We start from the raw sequence: 22,921 nt of genomic DNA on the forward strand, positions 1-22,921 counted from the left end.
TAATATAGTATGCCACACTACATGAGTGAAATTTATGACATTTACATCATAATAAAAGAATTATTAATTTAAATAGATAGATAGATAGATAGATAGATAGATAGATAGATAGATAAATTTATGAAGTTTCCATTTCTGGAAAAAAGAAGGAAAATTCTGGTTTTGACTACAAACTGGGTTCTTGTGAGGGTCAAGTGCTTTTGAATAAACATTATGGAATTAAAATTGCTTCATTGAAGAGCTAGACATTGTGTAAGCACCAAATAATGGTTGAAAATGACCGGTCATTTTCTTTTCTTATAGAGAGAAAGACTACAATCAAAACAGTATAATCATTGCTTAATAAAATTCATGTATGAAATATTGTGGGAACAGGAGGAAGAGTTATTAAGTTGGCCTGAGTAGTGTTCTTGAGGCTATTTTAAAAAATAAAAAGAATAAATTAGAATGATCATTGTGAAGGAGAACTGGGAAGTGGAAGAATGTAGGAAGAAAAGAGGCATTAGCTTTATCAGTAATATTTCCTTTTTAGGGTAAAAAGGCTAGATTTGAAACAAATATGGCAAAAAAAATTGTCATCTGATAAATCTAGATGCACCTAGCAGACAAAGAAAGGAAGAAGGATATTATGGGAAGAAAGATTACAAGTGGTTGGAAAAGAGATTTAGTGTGAGGGGGTGATTGGTGGAAGAGAATAAAACAAAGGAATGAGAAGGGATTGTATTAGTTTCCTAGGGCTACTGTAACAAGTACCACATATTAGGTGATTTAAAACAACAGAAATTTATTGTCTCACAGTTCTGGAGACTAAAAGTCTGAGATCAAAGTATAGGCAGGGTTGGTTCCTTCTGACAGCTCTGAGGAAGGATCTATTCCATGCTTCTCTCATAGTTTCCAATGATGGCCAACAATCCTTGATATTCTTTGGCTTATTGATGTATCACTCCAATCTCTGCATCCGCCTTCACATGGCATTCTCATGTGTCTCTATCTTCACATGGCCATCTTCCCACTGTGCATGTGTCTGTGTTCAAATTTCTTTTTCTTATAAGGACACCAGTCGTGTTGGATTAAGAGCCCACCCTACTTCTGCATGACCTCATCTTAATTCAACTAGTGACATCTGTAAGGACCCTATTTCCACATAAAATCACATTCTGAGATAGTGGGGATTAGGACTTCAACAAGACTTCAACAGATCTTTTTGGGAAACACAATTCAACTCATAAAAGGGATCAAGATATTGCTACTATTTGGGGCTATTATTATCAACAAATATTCGTATGTACTAAAAACATCAAAAGAACAGCATAATATGTTATGAATCAATTAAAAGACCTTGTCAGGGGATCTGTGACTTAGCTGACTCTGTGGAAGAAAGGAAATCACAAGAATTATGCTTTCTGTGTTTCTTCCATCTAACTATGCATGTGTCTCCCAGGCTAATCCACAATATGCTCTGCCTCACACCAGCCCACACTGGTGACTCACCATCCTGTCCTTTACATAGCAGTTTCATCATCCAAAGAAAAACCCTCTGGCTACTACCATTTTTTTGGACTGCAGTGTTTTTCCCTGAAGTTAATTTTTAACCCTGGGCTTTTCAGAAACTAACTTGAATGCCAAGATCTAGCACCAATGGTCTACCTCATATTCTCATCTCTGCTTTAGTAAACTTCACAACGCATGGGCTGTTTAGGCAGAATTTTTAGTCCCTTGTAATCTATTTTGCAGTTTACAACTATAAAATAGTGAATTATCTCAAATCAGTTCTCAGACTACTTGGCTCATCCCCTACTCTGGCCAAATGCTTTTCTCTTCTAACTGAATGATCTAGCCTTTGCCAACTTCTTTATCCCCCATCTCACACCACTCTGCTTTGCTCGCTGTCCTCCAAATCCACTTCCTTTGGTTCTTTGAACATGCCAAGGCCTTTTTACCTCTAGGCTGTTCAACTAAGTTCTTCTTTCAGTTTCTCAAATGTCTGCTCATTCTCATACTTTATTCTCATTCTCAAATATCACTCCTTTAGAGAGATTTTCTCTGGCTGTCCTATCTAAAACACCTTCCTCAGATTCTCAGACTTACTGTTCTGTGTATTTTCTTCTAGAGCTATTTGTTCATTTCTTTAATCACTGATTTATTATATGTCTCCTTTATTTAAAAAAAAGAGATAATGTGTTTGCCTGATTTAAAATATTCTTTGCTGTTCATACAGTGCCTTGTACATAATAACTGTCTAATAAATATGAATTGAATGAAAAAATGAACCTTTGGGCTCAGGCCGTCCCAAGGTCTTCACAAGTTTGGACTCTAAGCAGGAAACATAAACATACTTGCTTTAGGTGCCTGTTAGTGCTGGCATCCTGTGTCCCTGGTTATGTTACCCAGATTTTTTGCCTGGGTTACTGACATGGTGCTCTAAAGTCTCTAATCTTGGGTTTTTGTCTTAGCTCCAAAATTCTGAATTCCAGACTCTGTTTACAAAAAACAGGAACCTATAGTATCAGCTGGTCTTCTCCCTGGCTCTTCTTGAACTTGACTCCCTTGTGTGCTGACTTATCGTTAGCTGCTGTTCCCACTTGCCTTAGTTAACAACCACAGAATTAAGCCAAACCTGTCAAAGTCCTCTTAGTCTGATTTAACTTCTGTCCTCCCCGTCTCTTATTCCTTTCTTTCAACTTTAAATCTTCCTTCTTCCATTTCAACCTCAAGCATGGCATAACTTTTGGCATAAAAGAGTGGTTAATGTGACATTTTTAAAAGCTAATTATTCTAACTCACAGTACCTTCTCTATTGGAGCCTTATACAAAACTCTTAGTATATCTGTCTCACTGAATATGATAAATCTTCAAGTCAATAATTAAGAATTATGCATTTGCCAACTTCAATGTAGATAGAAGCAAAATCTGCAATATTTTCAGCTTTGGATAATTTTAAACAACTTTAAGATACAATCGAGATCATTTATAGCATTGACAGTGGGTACACCTTGAAGACTCTCCTCTGTAAACCTAATTTTATCACTCTCCTTAAAATTCAGTGTCCATAAAGTAGTTAAGAAAAGCTACTGTGAGTCGCCTGGATATTTTCCAAGCTCTGGATACCATAGTTAGTCACATGGAATGTGGAGTAGGCTAGACATCTTAGGATTGTTCTTGTTAAATTGGTGTAAGCGATTGGCCCAATAGCTTTAATAATCATTATTTGTTTAACAAGTTCCTGTGAGGAAAGCTATGCAGTTGTCTTGTGAAGTAGCTTCTTAAAAGGCTTTTATTTTGTCTGGATATGATAAGGATCATTACATGGTATGTCTAACTGAAGACTTAGTGCTCTTTTAGTGGATAGAAACTTCTATGGGAAAAAGAGTTAGACAATAAGTACTGATGACTTAATACATGCCATGTTTCCAATTCAATTTGCTTTGATAAAAATCAAATAATCCCCAGGAACACAAATATTTATCTACAGCGATTGGACAGTCTGGTAAAATTAGCATTCTCAGTCTCCCCAAAACATTCATTTGTCCTTTATATGACCTACACATTATCAAGAGGTTATTAATGTTGAAAAATTTCTGTGGTGTTCTTAGTTTTTGTGCTATCTGGCAGAGAAACATCAGGATCCTTAATTTTCTTTTTAACATAGCATGTTCTTTACTCACAATCAATACTCCTCTGTCTTAATCAACAAAATAAGAAACAGATTTTTAAATTCTAAAAATGCAGTAAATTCATAACATTTTTCCTTTGAAGTAAAATGTTTTATATGACTACAGTAAAACATGAAAAGAATTCAGATGACCAGAAGGCTTAACAATTAAAAACACAATAATTTGTTCTTAGTGGAACAGACCAAGATTTTAAAGGTAAACAGGTATTAATAAAGAGTTTGGTAAGGTAATTTTTTTTAAATATGGCATATATTTCAAAATATAATTCAACCCTAAATGCAATTATACACCATATTTTCTATGTGCAAGGATTATTCTTTACTACTTAGACATTAAGTATTACATTTTATCTTGGTATCGAGTACTCTGGTACCAAGGTAAAATGTACCTTAAAAAAAAGATAAGTTATCTTCTCCAATAAAACCATAGCAGATAAATCTTTTTATCAAGTATGTCAAGTACATGTTAAATTATAAAATATCATAGAACTAACAACAGAGGACACCTTTATACTTTAAAGGTTACTATCTTTATATACTTACCTAATGTGCTTTCGAATAAGATTTTGAAAAAAGAATTTAACATTAGTAAGATATGACAATTAATATTAGTCACCAAAATCAAAAACATAGGTGGGTTTTACTTCCTTCAGTGAGTCTTGGGTGTTCAGAAGAAAAGTACAATAGAAAGAAAACTTCTCAGATCATAATATCAGGAAAAGAAGTTAGAACCCAGTTCTAACCCATCAGGGAGATAGAAGCTTCTAAAATCAATGTATAATGTAGATTCCCATTAGTCTGTAAGATAGCGTGTTGCTACTGAAAAGCAAAGCAATGGACCACCATTTCTCTTAAAGTGACTCAGCCTAGAGATATTTTCATTGTCGTCTCTTCTCCCTACCTTCTTTTTTGGACCTTAAGTCCCTTCCACTACCTTATTTACCTGACCCTCTAATCACCCTTCCTCTCCTCTGTAACACTATTCTCCCATCTCCTTTGCCTCTGTCAAAGTGATCCTGTCTCGGGAGCCCATCCTCGGGAGACCACTCCCAACTGGCTTTGTTTATGTCTATCCCTACCTTAGCACTATAGCTTCACTCTCACATACTCTAGGACATTTTGCCTTGGATCTACGTTCATCGGTTGGGGTATGTGTGTGTGAGTGTGAGTGTGTGTGTGTGTGTGTGTATGTGTGTGTGTGTGTGTGTGTGTGTGTATAAAAGCTTGGATTCTGGAGTCATTCTGCCTATGTTCAAATCCCAACTCCACCCTTGCTATATTGTGAGGCAAGTTAATAAGCCCCATTAAGCCTCAGTGCCCCCATCTATAAAACAAAGATTATAACAGAATTTACCTAATAAGGATATTGTGAGGCAAAATGAAGTAATGCAAGTAAAGCACTCAATATAGTACTGATAGAGAGTAAACATACAGTAAATACAGGTCATTATTATGATTCTCATTATATTTATTATTTCACCAACATAGGGATAATTCTTTTCAGTGCAAAGGCAAAGTATTTTGTATTATTATGTATCAACCTATAAGTATGGTGACTGCACTGTTTGAACTAAATGTAGAACAAACGATCTGGCAAATCACATGCACTTATGTGGCAAGGAAACAGAAGCACTGAAATACAAACAGTACTAGGTGATTCGGGATGGGAAAATCACTATATCTGTAAGTCCTGTGCTTTACTTTTTTAATAGATTGAGTTCTCAGATAAGAGCATGCCAGGTCTACACAAGTGAAGTAAAGGATTAATTTGTTTGGGACTGGATTCTGAATTTATGGGCAAGTGAAGACAAGTTTTTTTTTTCTTTTCTTTTACTTCCTGCTTGGGCTGCATAAATAGAGACACCTGTGCAATGCACTAGATTATGATCTTAAAGAAAAAATCTTATTTTCACTTCCTATAATTTATTGTGAGGACCATATCAAGAAAAAAAAAACCTTCCTAATACCAGAGTGGGAAGGGCCAGCAGACAGAATAAGGGGAAAATAGACTTTCTATCATGTGAAAACTAGAGCTGGAAAGGAGCTGTTGATTGAGCTAGGGAAAAAAAAAAAAAAGGATAGAAGGGCTGGGGTCTAATACCTTCAGTAATTATATATGAGATTAAACAAATGCTTTCAATTCTGTTAACTGAATTATTTCGGAAAATTCCAGCTTAACTCTCAGAATCTCATCCACTTAACTTACGACTCTGCCGATATTTTAAATGTGTGTTATAGCCTGTCATGACCAAGACTTTTGGAAAACCTGGCATTAAGAAAGAGACACACCTCCTAGACAAATGTAAATACAAATACATTCCAAAATCAGATATAAATTTTTTTTATTACCTTTCATCCTTTGTAATCTATACCTCTGTTCACAAGTATTTGTGTGGATAATTGAAAAATGACAGCATAACAAATTTCTGTCCTTGAGTCTCCATCTATCTCAGTGCAAATGAGCTATGATGCCTAAGGAAGACATTCCACGGAGCAAAGGACAGTTATGTCTCTCAGGTAGCCCAGTGGTCTAATCCTGATGGCTGCGCCCTTTCACTGTACTTCCCAAACTTGAGTGGAAGCAATGTACATGCACTCATGGAAACAGAATGGCTCCAAATGGTCTTTTGTTTTCATCCTCTTAATCTTCATAGTCTTCACACTCTTCTGACATTGCTTTATCCAAGGTGAAATATTTATGTCCTATCGTATCTTATTTTGATAGCTGATTTATTATTATCTCTCACATTGTACTTTTTAAAATGCCACTGCTATTAATCCATTAATACTTTGTATTGGAAGGAAAACTATCCACCTTGTACTGGGGTAAGAACTAGGGCCTACAAGGTAAACACATAAAATCATTATCTACTCACCACAAAAGAAAGGCACATTGTAATTTATGTCAATATTATACAGAGCATAAGATTAGGGCAAAAGTTATTGAAATCAGGTCTAGGTATCCAGTTTTTCGTTATATTATTTTCTCTAATTTAGTGTATGCTTGACATTTTTCATTTTAAAAATCTTTAAAAATTTAGATGAGGTCAGAGAGACGATCTCAGAAAAGGAGACACAGTGATCTGAATGGTATCCTCTGATTTTGGGTTACTATAGACAGCAGTCCTAGGCTTAGAAGAGCTCCAGAGTTCCCCTCTCCAAACTCGGGAGTTACTTCAGTGTGAGGGTGCTCAGTTTTTTTGTTGAGAATATGAGCATTTCCTGACATGACATGCTATATATTTGATTTTCAAACTAGATGGTGGCAAGGTAATGAAAAGTATGAAGGTTTTAGCATCAGACATACTAGATTTAAACCCTTCTGTATGTACCATTTGAGAGAAATTATTAATTTTTATGACCTTCTATCCCCAGGAAAGTGGAGTTAATATCAGTTTTACAAAGTTATTATATGTGAAGTGCCTACTGATATGTCTGGCAAATAGCAGATTCTCAATGAGTGTTTATTTCCTTCCTTCCTGTCATAGTTTCAGTTGTTAATCACACAACATGTTTAAGAAACTCCAAAGACTTTAGCTATAACTTTGAAAACCTTTTCAGCTCTCAAAAACAATAGTAAGAGCTTGGCATATTCAGTCACTGAACATTATTAATAGAATGCCTATTAATAGAAAAAAAACCCAAGTCTTTAGACAGATTAGACACTAGATTGCGTGGTATATTAGGAAGGACAATGAATTCTCTGTTAGGGACATGAATTCTCATTTCTACTCTCATTAAGAAACCGTTGCCTCTTTCAAAAACATAGAGGATGACGGGCATAGAGACCAACTAGCATATATGAAATAAATAGTTTGATATGTCATGATATTCATTAGAGAGTGATCAGTTTGTTTTTCCTCAGATATAAAAACTTTCCTTACTAGAATTTGACAAAATAAAAACAGTATACAAAAATGATTCTGAATCAAATGGCCTTGGCCAGAGGCCACAGCAAATGGTCATGTTGTGTGATTATTACTTTTTTTACTATGACGAAAACAAGATTATGAATTAAATTCAATAAGCAGCTGCAAATTAGCTCAAGTCCAGCACAGAGAATAATTCAAATGTGGAATCTCAGGTGTCAGAGACAGCAGTCCCTTGGTCTGGCCTTGCATCTTACAGTGGCCTTGACAAGTTACTTCACATTTCAGAACCTCAATCGCCTCATTTCTAAGATAAGGCATATCTATCTTTAAGAGTCATTCAAAAATTAAAGGAGAAAATGCTGGTAAAATGTTTCTGGTATTTAGTTTGTGCTTAAGAATCTATTTTCTTCGTGAATTTTTACTTTTAGAAATCTCGTACCAGCTACTTACCAATAATATTGATTTTTCTCAGGGTTAAAATTCAAAACTTCACTTTTCATGTTTATGATTCACTCATTATTGTGTGTGTGTGTTTGTGTGTGTGTGTGTGAGAGAGAGAGAGAGAGAGAGAGAGAGAGAAAGAGAGAGAGAGAGAGTTTGAAATTATACATTTGTATGGATTTAAAAGAAAAAGCAAGAGGACAGGATTCAGTATGGCTCAGCAGTCGTGGAGGCAACACAAGACTCACAAAAGACTGAAGAGATTTAAAATTGGGTGACTCTCAGTAAGGAATTGTCTTCTTCCAACAAAAGCCATGAATGTCTCTAAACCCCTTCCCACCACAGTCCCAGTCACAGGCAACTTGTGAAGGGGCACTAGTCAAGACAATTTACAAATCACCCTTGAATCACAGGGGAATCACACCACCAGCATATCATATATCTGGAGAATTCAAAACTAAGAAAAGATATCGTCTGCACAATACATGTAAATACAGTTTAAAGAGTCAGTATTTGAGATGCTGCATTTTGAATAATTGCCAAAAGAGACCGAAATTCTCTTAAATGGAAAACTTAGCTTTGATTCAAGAAAGTGACCCATAAAACCTGGACATTGTAGGATGTGACCCAGAAGTCTTACACTGAAACAAATCAGCAGGTGACTCAAAGCCCAAATGACAGGAAGAAACAAACAGACTTAGTATTCCCCAAACCACATTCACTATAACCCTAATGGACTGGAATTGATGACAAGCTGTAAGTATCTAAACCACTCTGTGGTGTGTACTGGCTCTGCTATATATATATTAAATGTGCAGATAAATATTTTTTTCCCATTGTTTAGGTTGAGTTTTTCTCAAAAATAGCCTACAGTTTTTTGTGTGTTGTTTTTTTTAAGAAAAATCAGGTGAATTGATGTGATACCACACAACATTTACAGAGAAATATGCCCATAACAAAAGGTGGCCAGAATAGGCCTTAATTCTATTTGAGGGCACCATCTCTTATGCATATGCTACAAGTATTGATTCTGGCTATTATAATTTTTAGGCCTCTCACCACAGGATGGGATTTAGAACACTTACATAGATTGGCTATCTTTATTTAGGGGTTCAGTATGATCATCGGTGCTCCCAGAGCAGAACAGACACTAGGGCTTCATGGATTTAGTAAGAAAAGATTATCTGTCTCCATGTCAATTAAAAAAGCAAATGATCTGCTTTTGCACTTCATGTCTCATAACTATTGCATAATGTTTAAGTCCTTATTTTTCTTCTTCTCTTGTATCCTCACAGTTCCTTTCTCCAAAAGCTACTGATCTTTTCCTTGCCTCCTCTCAACAAGGAAATCATTTAACTGATGAGACTGGTTACCTCAGTTTACTTCTTTTTTTAAAGACAGACTTTCCTCACAACGGAATCCCTGCCAGAAAGCTCCACAACCACCACCAGCACCCACCACCCCCACCTCCTCATCCATGGAGTAAGAAAATCCAGACATGTATCTGGACCTGAAACTGGCCTTGCCTGAGAAAGCACGAACCTCTGAGACAAGAGAGGAAATGCTGTAGACAATAGCAGAAGCTGCACAGTCCACAAAAGCTCAACTTTTCACCACACCCGTTGGTGGAATTTGCTACTAGTAAACACACATTTCTCCAAGCACCATTTTTTATTAGAGATGAAAGAGAAAAATCATCTGTTTTTAAAGTTATCTCAGCTCCAAATACTATACATATGAAAATTGGACATTTTTGTGTCTCTGAGCTAGAAAATAGACAGGGAAGCCAGTTGCCAGCTAAAGATTGTTCTTTTCCATGTATCCTAAGGGCAATTTCTCTCTTGAAACTTTAAGATGGGCAGTAATTTCAAATCAGATTGTAAAGTAATAAGGGCAGGGAACATGACGAAAAAACTCATGGAACATTTTTTGGAAATCTTATCAAAATTCTCTGGGAATTATATTGACAAATGAAACCTTAGGATTTCAAGTTACCCTTACTAAGCAACAAGAAATGTTCAACACCGAATATAGGTAAATAGTAATGAAAAAAATAGTAAAGAATATTGTATATAATGTTATATGATTGTATTAACCAATGTTACCCCAATAAACTCAATAAAAAAAAATACTGAAAAAAAAAAAAAACAGTGAAAGAACCAGCCATACTTCAATGCTGAAGAGGTCCCAGTTTGTCTCCCCATAGATGAAGCTGCTATAATTCTAAGAACTACTAGAAATCTCTCAGGATCCTCTTCCTCCCTTCCAAGCTATCTTTTGACTCAGTCAAGTAGCCATGTACCTGCCTCTCCTCAGTTCCTGTCTCACAATGAGCAGACCATTCAGTCTTCCCAGCCCTCAAACACAGTTCGCCCCTGGAATCTGTGGGGCTTCCCTGGTTTCACACTCTGGTTTCAAACTAATTGCCCCTCCCTGTCATTCTGGAACCTGGTCCATTCCTTACATTTCCAGTTACTTGGAAAAGAAAGTCAAATCTGGACCTTCCTGTTTACTCTTTACTTAACTTCTCTGAACTCCAGTTTTCTCATCTATAAAATGGGCTAGACCTAACCATCTCAAACGGTTGTCACAGTTAGAAATACTGTATATAAAACACATAGAGTGAATTTTAAAACATATTAAGTACTCCATAAATAGTAATAATAATAGTAAATTAAAAAGTGAATAATTCCATTATGAAATAAGTACTAACTCCATAAACAAAAAATTGTTCCTCTATTGCAAAATGAGCCAATAAAATTCATAAGAACCAGAAAATTTTTAAATATTATATCTAATCCTTACAAATATCTGATGAGGTAGTAAGATCAGGATTTTCCAGATGAGGAAACTGAGGCATGGAAGGATTAAATAATTCACCCAAAGCTAATCAGTTGTAATGTCTTAACCCTGTTCTGAATCCAGTTCTCCCTAACACTAAAACCCATGGTCTTATTTCACCATTCAGTTTCCCTTAAATTGAGACGATTGCCTCTGTTTTAGTACTAGAGAAATAGACAAAGGCTTCTGCTGTTGAAAGCCACCCCAATTGAATTTGAAGTGCCCTAGAGAGTTTTCATCATTCAGTATCTCATAGGATGTATCCATAGTCCTTCCCCACAGAACCCACTGCTGTTAGAACCATGATGGAGTCAAAGGTGGTCTTTGGGGTCTTTCCACCTCCCTTTCTCACTCTCTTCCTTACCCTCCCTTTTTCTTACCCCTCGATCATCAGTGGACCTATGCAGAACACTAAATTCCCTCAAAGTTCCCCTTCAAAAACACAAAAGTGCCCATTCAAATCATTCTTTGCTCTAAAATATTTTCCTTCTTCCCTCATTAGAGCTCTCATAAATTCAGTGTCTCACTATTCTACCAGCTGTGAGAAAAGGAGGCAATTTAATGAAACTGAGTCATCCTTAAGAATTACTATGTGACAATGTACCAGGCATACTTACTTTACTTTTGAAGAAAACATGTAGCCCCCAAAGGCTCATAATTGGTCAAGTGTCCAAATATAAAGGTTTCCTGTTTTCTAAGTAAAAGAGGCCAGACAATGTAAAAGACAAATTCGATGCAGAATGTCTTTCTTCTAGGCTTAATACTTCACCTTCAAATAAAAAGCTATGACACATTCTGACTTGATCACTGTTTTCACTAATCCCAGTACTCACTCCTTTGATCTCCATCCACATATACCCAAAGAGCAAGAATCAAATTTTAGTTCACCATTTTTGAAAAAAGATCAACTTATGTTCTCAACCACACCTTAGTCAATACATTCCTCCATTGTATATTTTATCTTCTAAAATTGTTTTACTGTTTTGAAAAGAATACATGCTCACAATAAAACATTTAAACATGCAAGAGAGTATACAATTAAAAGCTATTTTTCTCACCTCTACTAGATTCCTTATTTTATTCTCTAAATGTAACATTTCCTTATGTCCCCTTCCAGATATGTACCATAAATATGCACATACATGTACATAATTTTTTCTAAATTGAGAAATATAAACAATTGTTATTTGGCTTTTTTATTTAACAATATATTTTGCAGATCTGCATGTATAAGCCATTTTATTCTTTCTATTGTTGTATTTTAATTTACCCTTCAGATAGAAAATAATTTATTAACAAATTTTCCTGTTAGTACTTTCTTATTACAAATAATACTTCAATAAACATAATTTGCATATATGTTTGTGTATATTTGTGAACATATCTACAGAACAAAAAGCTCAAATTGTGATTGCTGAATAAAACAGTAAGTGAATTTTGATTTTTGATATTCTCAATGTATCCTCCCAAAGTTTTTCTAATTATAAACTTCCTTCAATAGTATATAAATGTAACTGCTTTTGCATACCTTCACAGTATTTACCAGAGCTCTTTCTTACTCTGAGTGTGGCTGCGTTTGAGCTATTGATCATGAGAAGTGACGATACTGTATGGCCATAAATTAGAAATGAAGTAGTAACATGAAAAATATACTAAACAAGTGGGGCTACAAAGTAGATTTGGTTATTTTCCATTTTATAAATGTTTTAGCCATTAGACATTTAAGTATATCCCTCAAAATAACATCTTGGGAGGTTATTCTCTTATGCTAAGGATACTGCCAATATTTTAAATATCTTTGTAGTTATACTTTGGGTATGATTAGAGCCCATTTTTTTAACCTCTTCAGTGGTAACACTCTGTCTTTTAATGATGAGTTTTATTTTTCTCCTAGTCAGAGGCATTCACAGCCAGTCTTCTGTGAAGTAAAATTGATTATCAAGCAAGATAAAATAGTTTTGGTTAAAAATAAAGTATAACTTCGTGACAGATGGTAACTAGACTTTTGGTGGTGATCACTTAGTAGTGTATCCAGATGCCAAATTATAATTTTGTACATAAGAAACATAATGTTATATACCATTTTTACCTCAGTAAGAAAGTGTACCTTAAAATAATGTATGTGTGTGTGTGCGTGTATGATAAACCGAGTCTGAAGGATGTTTCCAATGAAGAGTTTAAATACGATTTTTGCCAATATGTGTGAAAATTTTCCCAAGGTCACAATTCTGAAAGACAATTTATATTTGGATGCAAATTTTGTGATATGTTTGCTTTAAAAGATTGATTATTTTATAGCTACAACTCAAAAAGCCTGTGGTCGTAAAACGCCTCACTCTATCTTGGAGGCAGGCCACACTTGTGTAAATAATGGTGTCAGGTTTTAACTCAGCTAAGCCCACACTGGCCCTAACATGGCTACACTACACTCTCTACCCAAGCAGACAGGACCACTTCTATTCTGACATAACAAATATGACCTCTAGCTTACATAGAAAAATAGAAGAATAAATTTCTTTTCAAAAGAATAAATATTGTTAAAGAATAAGAAATTTCTAAAAAATAAAAATCACTTGAAAGATAGAAATAAGCATAATATTAGTTTGGGGACATTTTTATTTGTTATAAAGAGCTTTAAAATTAAAGAGAAAGAAAGGCAACAATTCTTATCTTAATTTTACATCTGCTACTTGCCAGCATGACCACACCCTGGCCGCTCTGACTCCAACAGCATTGCTTTGTCACAGTTCAGTTCCAACTGACTTAACTGTCCTCTTTGTCACTGTGCAGTCATACTCCCCAAATCAGCTATTTACTATTTTAGAAGCTCCTATTCTCCTACAACTTAGTATTCTATGCCTACTACCTCCATGTTTTGTCTACTCATTCCCGTCTCAATTCCCTAAATTTTAGGATTGTGGTTTTCTGGGGAAAAAAGAAATCTAGACTTTAAGTCAGACAAAAATGGATTCAAATTTTAGTTTTTAGTTGTGACCTCATAAAATGTAATCAAGCTTCCTAACCTTTCCAAATTTAAAAAAAAAAATTTATTGTAGTTTGTTCTAAATTATATATAGTCATTAAAAGACTGGAAAAATTATTATACAAGGCAAGTGTTTATGAGTTTAGTGTATTTTTGTATGCATATGATACATATGCAATTTTTAGAAAATGGGAACATAAAACACTATTTATTGGTCTTCAATTTGCTTTGTTTCCCTTGAAAACATTATCAGTAGTCATCTCTGTTTACACATCTATATATAGTTACCAAGAACTATATGATTTTTAAAGTAGTTCTTTTTGTTATTATTACTATTATACTGTCATTATAGTAGTTGATACTGTGAGGTTCTGCTCCACTTTGGTTTTTAATCTTTGCATCTATTTGCCTACTTCTGTTCCCTAGAACAACACAGATAAACCTAATCCCTTTGCACATGACAGCCCTAAAATATTAAAAGTAAGCCTTTGTATCTCTCTGACTCTTTTCTTTTTCAAGCTAAGAAACTTGGGATTTTTACTTTTGTTTTGTATATTCCATTTTTCATCCAACATTTTTTCTGAGTCCTTGGTCATCCTAACAATAGGGCCTGCCAACTCTTTAGTCTCTCTTCCACCCCTGGAAACCTCCTTCAGTCCATATCTTACCAACTCTTACCTCCTCAGTGCAAACTCATCTCTCTTGCCCAACTTCTACTGGACTTTACTCTGCTCTCATTTCTCTCTTCAGCTAGGCTGTAAAAGGTATGTCTTGTATTTCTTTTGGAACAAACCACCTACCCACTCTTCATCTCTGCCATCATCACTCTCATAGGGGAGTATCTCAAAGGTATCTTTAAACTAGTTTGGTTGACTTTAGCAGCTATTTCCTCCTTTTATGTAACCAATACATTTTATGTGCATTGTTTCGATCTTTAAAACGTTCTCAGAAGCTAACAAATAAATCAAAATGTGTCATGAAGTGAAAAAAAAAAGAGAGGATTAAACATAAAAGAGAATTGTACTCGTCATCTAAGCCCAGTTTTATTTTTTAAATGTGTATATATGCATAGCATAGTTGTCAAAATGATTAGTCTGGAGTCAGACTGATAAATTCAAATCCCACCTTCTTAACAGCTATGTGACCACTCTGTACTTCTGTTCCTTCATCTGTAAGATAGAGATAATAGTAACCACTTCATAAGATTGTTATGAAGATTACGTGAGTTACCACTAATACATGTAAAGTGCCTAGATCAGTAGTTGGCACTAGGCAAGCACTGTGATTGCTGCTGTGGTGATGATGAAGATGAGGATGAGGATGAGGATGAAGATGATGATGTACTTGGGAAAACCGCCTTTTCATCTTTCTGGATCTCAGTTTCCTAACCTGTAAAATGAGAAGGAAGGGGTAAGTGCTGACAACAATGAGAGTAATACCATCCAATCCTAAAGCCCTTGACATTTTACAAAGCACTTCCATATGCAGTAGTTCATTTGGAAACACTCATTTCTATCTCCCATGACCTCAGCTAACCTGATTTGCAGGAATAGCTGACTAATGTGCTGCAAAGTATAAATACTAACTCTGGCCCCTGGCCTCCATCTAACAGAAAGCTTCAAAGTCCTCAAACAGCTTATGCCTCCTCCAGTGACTGACTTGTTATCTATAAAATAATTTAGACCTGTAAAATCTGAATTCCCAAGTGACACTAAAAGATTGGGAAGAAAGAGACGAAAAAAGAATAAAACAAAGGCATTCTTATGAATGAGCATCTACAATATAGATCATTATAATGTCAATTAGGTTGAGTCCTCACAACAATCTAGGTGGAAGATTTCATTGCCCAAATTTCTGAGATAATTTCCTCATAGAGGTTTAATACCGGAGGTTCATACAACTACTAACTTTAAACCAGGACAAAAGTCTGACCGAGCCCCAAGCTTGAGCTTATGATAAAGTTCCATGCCATCTCATGGAGATTTGCAATCTACTAGGATTAAATGTTGGTTATCACTTAAAACTTCTCTGTTAAATTTCAAGCCCTGAAGAGTTCTACTTGATAAATGGTACCAAGAACATGATGAGGTAAGGGAATTTATTTTATTATGGACAATAGCCTATAGATGGCGATAGCTTTCAATCATGACTAACCCAGTCTGACACTCATAATGAAAGTTTTAATGCAAAAATGTTACTGTATTTTGAAGGCACCTTGAGACAAGTATACCTCACAAGTATACCTACTTGGTAAGTGATTGAGACAGCTACTGGCAATATTTCTTCCATGTTTATAGTAGAACAGAGAACAAATGTCTGAAAAATGATCATTCTTTCACATAACAAATATTGTCAGTAAAGAAACACAGGACACTTTTTTTGTCCCTCTTCATTTATTTCCCACCAACACATTTCTTTGCTCCACTGATTTGATGGGTGATAGACTTGAGAGCACATGAGGGTGAAGTAAGCATAATGTACATTGCTGAAGAGTCTGAGTCAGTCAGCTGGGACTTGCTTGCCTGTGCAAAGGAAGCAGCGTAAAAATGAGGGTGCAACGAAGCCATGGTCTTGAAATCCTGGAGATGTCATTGTGTTTGGCAAGCTCCATTAAATTGAAATACTTGAGTTAAATAAACAAAATCACAATTACATGTTAAAGTACATCTACATTATCTTTATTGTCATTTTAATAAAGTAACTAGATGCCAGGTAGGATACACTATATTTTAGTGCACTTGAGTCTCACATCATCCTATGAAGGAGGCACAATTATTATACCCCTGTGCAGTGAGGAAACTGAGGGACAGAAATGTTATATAATTTTCCCATTGTCATAGAGTAAAACAATAGTAGAGTAAAACAAAGCATGAGGATTCATACCTCAGCAGCCTGACTCCAAGGCCCACACTTTCTCAAGACTAGTTTCTGATTGCTTCTGGAAAATGATCAGATATGCAGGTGTGTGCTCCAAAACAGGAATTGTTTAATAGTTTTCATAGATTTCCCAATCCATTTAAACAATCCTTCATTAAACATTTGGTGTGATGAAAATGAACACAAAAATTTGTATACACTAAGAAAGCCAAAGCCACCGTGATCACATGGCTTCCTCAGTAGGGTCACTTCATTTACTTCTTAGATCACAGACCACACTTGAGTTGGAATTACACTGAGAATTTTTGGTATTTTGGAATTTGGGGTATTTTGGAATTTTTGATTGGAGCTAATCTGTGGTGAATACACTTAAGGAACTGCATTTTATTCTTACTATTATTTTTCCTCTAAATTTCTGACAATGAGATAGTCGTTAGAAAGGAAGGGTAATGGGGAAATTGTCAGCCTATGAGACAACTTATCACTGGTTTGTTTCAGAGCCTGGAATTTACAAACTTTTCCTTCCTTGTTACTCCACAAATTTCCTATCTTTCCAGAAAGTTCCTCTTGCCAAAGACAAGGATTGATAAAAAATGAGAACAGAACAGCAGGTGACTTGTTGTCTCAAGTGGCTTATCAACATCGCTAAGATTTTTCAGACTGGGTAAAACCCATTTAGCTCACTATGCCCTTCATAGATAGCAATAACCTTCTTTCAGTACTTTCTCCTTGTGGAGAAGGAGTGGGGTGGGCGACATGCCATAATAGGGGTCTCTCTCCACTTTCAAAAAAAGAAAAAAATGACCCCATTACAAAAGCTAATTGAAGGTGGCCACAAGGCACACTGAAAGGCAAAAGGGGGAGAACAACTAGTGACAAGGGGGCTAGGAAACCCCACCGTAGGTGATGACCCCCTGTGTTATAAATGTCTGCCACAAGAACATAATGAATGGAAGATAGCACAGCCCTAGGAGTCAGATGGTCCAATCCAAGTGCTACACACTCTGTAGTCTTAGATAAGCTCTTTTTCCTGCTGAGGCTATAGTTGTCTCACTGTAATGAGTAATAGAACCTCACCAGAGGGTGAGGAGGAACTGATCTGACCTTGTACAGGCAGACATGCTCTAGGTTGCTCTTAGAGCTTGTGTCAAATGCTAGTTGTGAGTTTGTTTTTCAGAAGTCTTGCCTCACTCTAACTAGGAGCTAGTCCTTGATCCTAGAACCATTCCTAAACCCAAGAGAGATAAAAATCTGATATCGTTTTAGGCATGACCCCAGTCAGTCTTATTAATAAACATCCCTTCCTGTTTTTCTACAGTGAGAAAGGAGGAGGGAAGCAAAGTCTGAGGAGAGCAGCAGGGGCCACACAAAGCGAGGACCTCAGCAGGGACAGAAAGAGCTCACTAAAGCTGAGTCAGTTCAGTGTTTTTTCCTGTTAAATGATTCACATGCCAAGGCAAATTAGTTTGAGATGTGCAAACTCTTCCTTTCCTTTCATGAGCTTCCAAATGAGTTGGTGATTTTTGTTTTTGTTTTTCTTATTTTACTTCTCTTACCTTGGAAACATGATGGCAGTGTTTTCTATTCCAGGTTGAGATTTTCCCCATCTCATTTAAATGCCCTGGGGTAGAAGGGTTATATCAAAGAAACACTGGTCATTTTAAAAGTTATTCATATTCTTTAAACTTCCTTGTATTTTTGACTCAAGATGGTTAAATTACAAATAAACAAAATTTCATATTTTATACAATGAAATCTGAGCTCTTTAGAAATAAAGCTCTAGATATTATGTGACTTTTCTATGTGTCTTAAAAGGCTTATTGTAAACATCTAAGACTTTTTCAATTGTTTTGAGTGGAAATTCCTTCTTGAATATATAACACACATACCATATTTCTTCTTAATAAAATTTAACCTTTCACTGATTATTAGAAGTTGTTATCCTCTTACATCCTTTTAACACTCCCAGCTACCATTTTGTCCTCCTCCCCTGTTTAAGTGAGATCAATTTCAATTGAGGCCCTTCTTTCATGTTCTGCATATCCATAGCCATAATATCTCTTTTAGCCAAGTTGTTCAGGAAGAGATGGTTTTACTATTTGGAAAGATCTGGACAGTGATGACATTCCCCAGCTTAAGATTCTTCATTAATTTCACATAATAGTTAGAAGACTAGCCGAACTCCTTTCTATGACCTAGAGAGCCTTGTATAATCTAGCCCCCATCTTTTCTCCAACCAGTTAACTCCTCATCCACTGTGGTTCACACACTGCTTTTCTCTGTTCTTCCAAAGAGCGAATTTGTCTCAGGTTCTTTGCACTTACCATCACCACTTCCTAAAAGATTCTTCCCTCATTTTTTTTTCTTTTTTCTTTTTTAACACCTACAGCACCTGGTATTCTTAGGTGCTCTCTTATCCAAGTACTAACCAGGCCCAATCCTGCTTAGCTTCCGAGATCGGATGAGATCGGGCACGTTCAGGGTAGCATGGCCATAGACTCTACCCTCATTTTTATCTCATTGCCTCCTTCACCCTATTTAGGTCTAAGGCCAAATGTCACTTCTTCAGGAAAGCCATCACTATCACCCACACCAAGTAGGCTGTTCTTGCTTTATTTTCATCCCAGAAGTTAAACCACTGTTGGAATGTTTTAATTTGTTTTCTTATTTATTAGTTTTTATCGATATTCATTCTCTGTTGGGTCTGTTATGATCCATGAAAGTCTTTATCTGTCTTGTTCACTGCTATATCACAGTTTCCAGAACAGCTCCCAACACATAGAAGGTTCTCAATAAATAATGTTGATGAAATAAATCCTGGTTCATCTCCACACCTACTTAAAGCTCATCTTTATCATGGGGATTTCTGGCTGCTTTATTACACATTGGGTAGTATAGTCTGAATTATCAATTACAATGATACCCTCAGATCACTGTCAAAACAGTAGGAAACAGATAGTGTCATTCGATCCAATTTTGGAAAGAGGCAAAAGAGCTGAGAGAATGTTAAGGACACAGTCTAATTTCTTGGATAGTTCTTTTAAAACTTTTCCAACAAGATATAACTAATAGTTTAAAATAGTGAATCATAATACAGGGGGATCTAAACAAAAGTATAAAGTGGCCCGCAAGGACAATATGTGTTTGAAGTCTCATAATTTATTTTTAAAATCCAGGTGAATTTTATATTCTAATCCATTATATATCTTGGCTTGATTTAATATAAAAGAAATTTCCCCTCAAATTATTGAAAAAAAAAATCATCCTCAAAGAAAATGTGTCCTTGTTTACCCTGGAAAACCACCAAGAATCCCCAAGTACATATGATCCAAGCTGATCATCATCTAGAAATGATTCTGGAGGATCTTTGAAGAGAACACAGCCCCCACCCTCCTCTTGCTGCCTCACCCACTTGCTCCTATCTTCATCTCAAGGAGGAAAAACTCTGGAAGACACCTAAGTGAACTGGGAGTCCCAAGGAGTGTCAAGTTTTGAAAAGGAAAAAATGCTAAAAGTTTTATCTTTCTGCATCACTATCTTTTTAGACATTTCTTCTAAATCATTTCTCTGCTCCCTTTCTTTCCATGTGTTTGGTGAGGTAAGAGGTACAAAGTCCTCTCACTCCCAAGAGAAAGAACCTTAGAGTGACCATATAACTAAGTTTTCTCAGGACCATCCTGGTTATGACTGTTGTCCTGTCAATATTAATAGTGCTTCCTTTGCATTTGCACAATATATGGTCACTCTAAGGGACATCTTCCTACTCTTACCCCAACTTAAAAAAAAACAAGCTAAGAAGTCTTAGATAAGATGGTATAAATCCCCTTCCTGTCCTACTTCAAGTCACCAAGGAAAAGGAGTCCTTGTCACTCAAATCAGTTGTCCATTTCATCCTTTAAAGAAATTACGAAAGCATCTGGGGTCCAAATCTTCATTCAGAGCAATGAAGTTTCCTTTGTCTGATATATATCTGCAGTTAGGAATCTATAATCACTATTGATTGCTCATTGAAGATTGGAGGTTCAAGATCCAGGCTATCATGCATATATTCTAATAATAATATTTATAAGAAGAAGACAGAAAAAGCAGCCAGGATGGTAAGGATGATTTGAGTTAATTAGTAAAAGTATTTTAAAATAAAATAAAATGCGGTGGATGGAAAATCATCAGTCAGAGATACCACATGAATTTGAATAATCAGCCATTTCAATAAAGTAGGATTTGAAGGCAAAAGCCATTATCCCATGAATGTACCAAAAAGCAGATTGCTGAGATAGTAATTATGGTGGCTACTGTGGGAAGCATACTAGATCAATGATCCCAGCTATGGCCCTCTGAAATCCATCATCGCATTTGTTCTGAAGCCATGCTTTCTGTGGCTGCTCCCAGCCATGACTGAGGATAGCAGGCCTACTAACTGTGGGCCTAGAAGATGCAGGATTCCTCTGATGGGCAACTTTCGCTTGAGGGTTCCCGATTAACCTTGCCAAAACTTTCTCAGAATTGAAATTTTAAGGACTTTCTTCCTTGCTTTCTTTCCCTCTCTCCTCCACCAAGATCAGCCCTGCTTAGTGGTCTGAGGGCCCTCCCAGCCTCTTCCAGCTCCCTCTCCATTTTCTCTCTCAAGGGTTTTCTCAACAAATCTCATGCATATCTAATCCCATTTCGGCATTTGCTTCTCAGAGAACATGAACTAACACAGTAATCCAAGTAGGGATCTATTTGAGGGATGAGAAGAATTATATTACTTAATACACTTAGGATAATTTGATTCAAGATGAGGAAAAAGATTAATGGGTGATTATAAAAGAAAAAGTTTGACCAGATTTATGAGGGAATTTTCTAAGAATAGGTAGGTAGTGACAGAAGTGGTTGTGATTGTGGGGATGGAGTTGAGAATAATCAGGACCTAAAGTTATTCATTTGTATATCTGATGCTTCATTAGGTCCAAAGTCCAATTAGAGAATCTGAAACTATTCCATTGTTTTTAGCAACATGGGTAGTTGAGTTGATATATGTGGGCTAGACTTTTAAGAGGACTATATATTTTTATTTGGACTCTACAGTCCTTTCAAGAGGACTCTATAAATTTTTTTTTTGTTTTGGGGTATCCTGCAGAGTTTAGGTTTGTTATTTTAATGTTTTGCATAATTAGAAGTATATCAGAAGGTTAATTATTTACATCAGATATCAAAATTTTTTAGCCTATATCAATGCATTTACTATAAAAGCAAAATTTTACATTTTTATATTCCTTTAAAGTCTCCAAGTGTGTAAAACTTTATATACCCAATGAAATATAGCAATATTTATAAAACTGAATTGAAAATTGTTTGACATACACTATTATGTTTCAAACTAACATGGACCTTGTGAGGAAAGAAAGGTAAGTAACATAAAAACTCTTGTACCAAAGATGAAACTGAGTCTCATGGGAGCTAAATAGCTAATATATCATAATGTCCAACCCAGAACCAGGCTGTAGTAGGCAGAATTTCTAGGAATAACTCCTAAGATTCCACACCTTAATTCCTGCAATGTCTGAATGCGACAAGATGTCACTGTTCCCATGATTATGCTCTGTTATACATATAGTTAATCCTAAAAAGAAGATTATCCATGCGAACTTAATCCAATAATATGAACCCTTAAAAGCCTTTCCTATGGGTGTAGAAGAGAAAAAAAGAAGAAGAGAGAGAGGTGGTAGAAGGGAAAGTCAGAGAGATTCAAAGCGTGAGAAGAACTCGATGTACTAATGCTGGCTTGAAGACGGAGGGAGCCATGTGGAAGGTGGGAGAAGGAAATGAATTCTGCCAACAACCAGTGAGCTTAGGAGGAGACCCAAGCTCCAGAAGAGAACTGCAGCCTGAGCTGATACCTAGATTTTGACCTTATCAGACTCTAAGGAGAGAACCAGCTAAGCTATGCCATGCCTAGACTTCTGACCCACAGGAACTGTGGGATAATAAATGGACATTATTTTAAGCCACTATGTTCATAGCGATTTGTTATACAGTAATAGAAAACTAATACATGGGTCTTCTTATTTCATCACATTTTTCACCATACCACCTTTATTCTTCACCAACGCCAATAAAGATAAATACTAACTTGAAAAAGTACTGAGCTTCTAGTTTTGCTAATTTAATTAGGATTAGAATTTTATCTTTTTAAGATAAATTTGTTTTAGGTCTGACCTAATTTCCTCTGGTTCTGAGCCCGTGGACTTGAAC

At 35.9% G+C, this 22,921-nt stretch overlaps 1 long non-coding RNA gene and 1 pseudogene across 1 annotated transcript in view; both read right to left on the reverse strand.

The window, feature by feature from the left end:
* The window catches only part of LOC120617118 (uncharacterized), a 134,437-nt gene that overhangs the window by 65,333 nt on the left and 46,183 nt on the right, over nt 1-22,921 (reverse strand). Inside the window, exons 4-5 of the long non-coding RNA XR_005656777.1 lie at nt 14,936-15,199; nt 2,618-2,725 (exon numbers count right to left, since the gene is read on the reverse strand). This is a non-coding gene — a long non-coding RNA (uncharacterized LOC120617118). The remainder of the gene's footprint in view (nt 1-2,617; nt 2,726-14,935; nt 15,200-22,921) is intronic.
* Nucleotides 19,068-19,186, reverse strand: LOC120617155 (uncharacterized; annotated as a pseudogene).

The sequence above is a fragment of the Pteropus medius genome, unplaced genomic scaffold, assembly GCF_902729225.1.
Source record: "Pteropus medius unplaced genomic scaffold, Ma_sr-lr_union100, whole genome shotgun sequence".
In the NCBI taxonomy this organism is placed as follows: Eukaryota; Metazoa; Chordata; class Mammalia; order Chiroptera; family Pteropodidae; genus Pteropus; species Pteropus medius.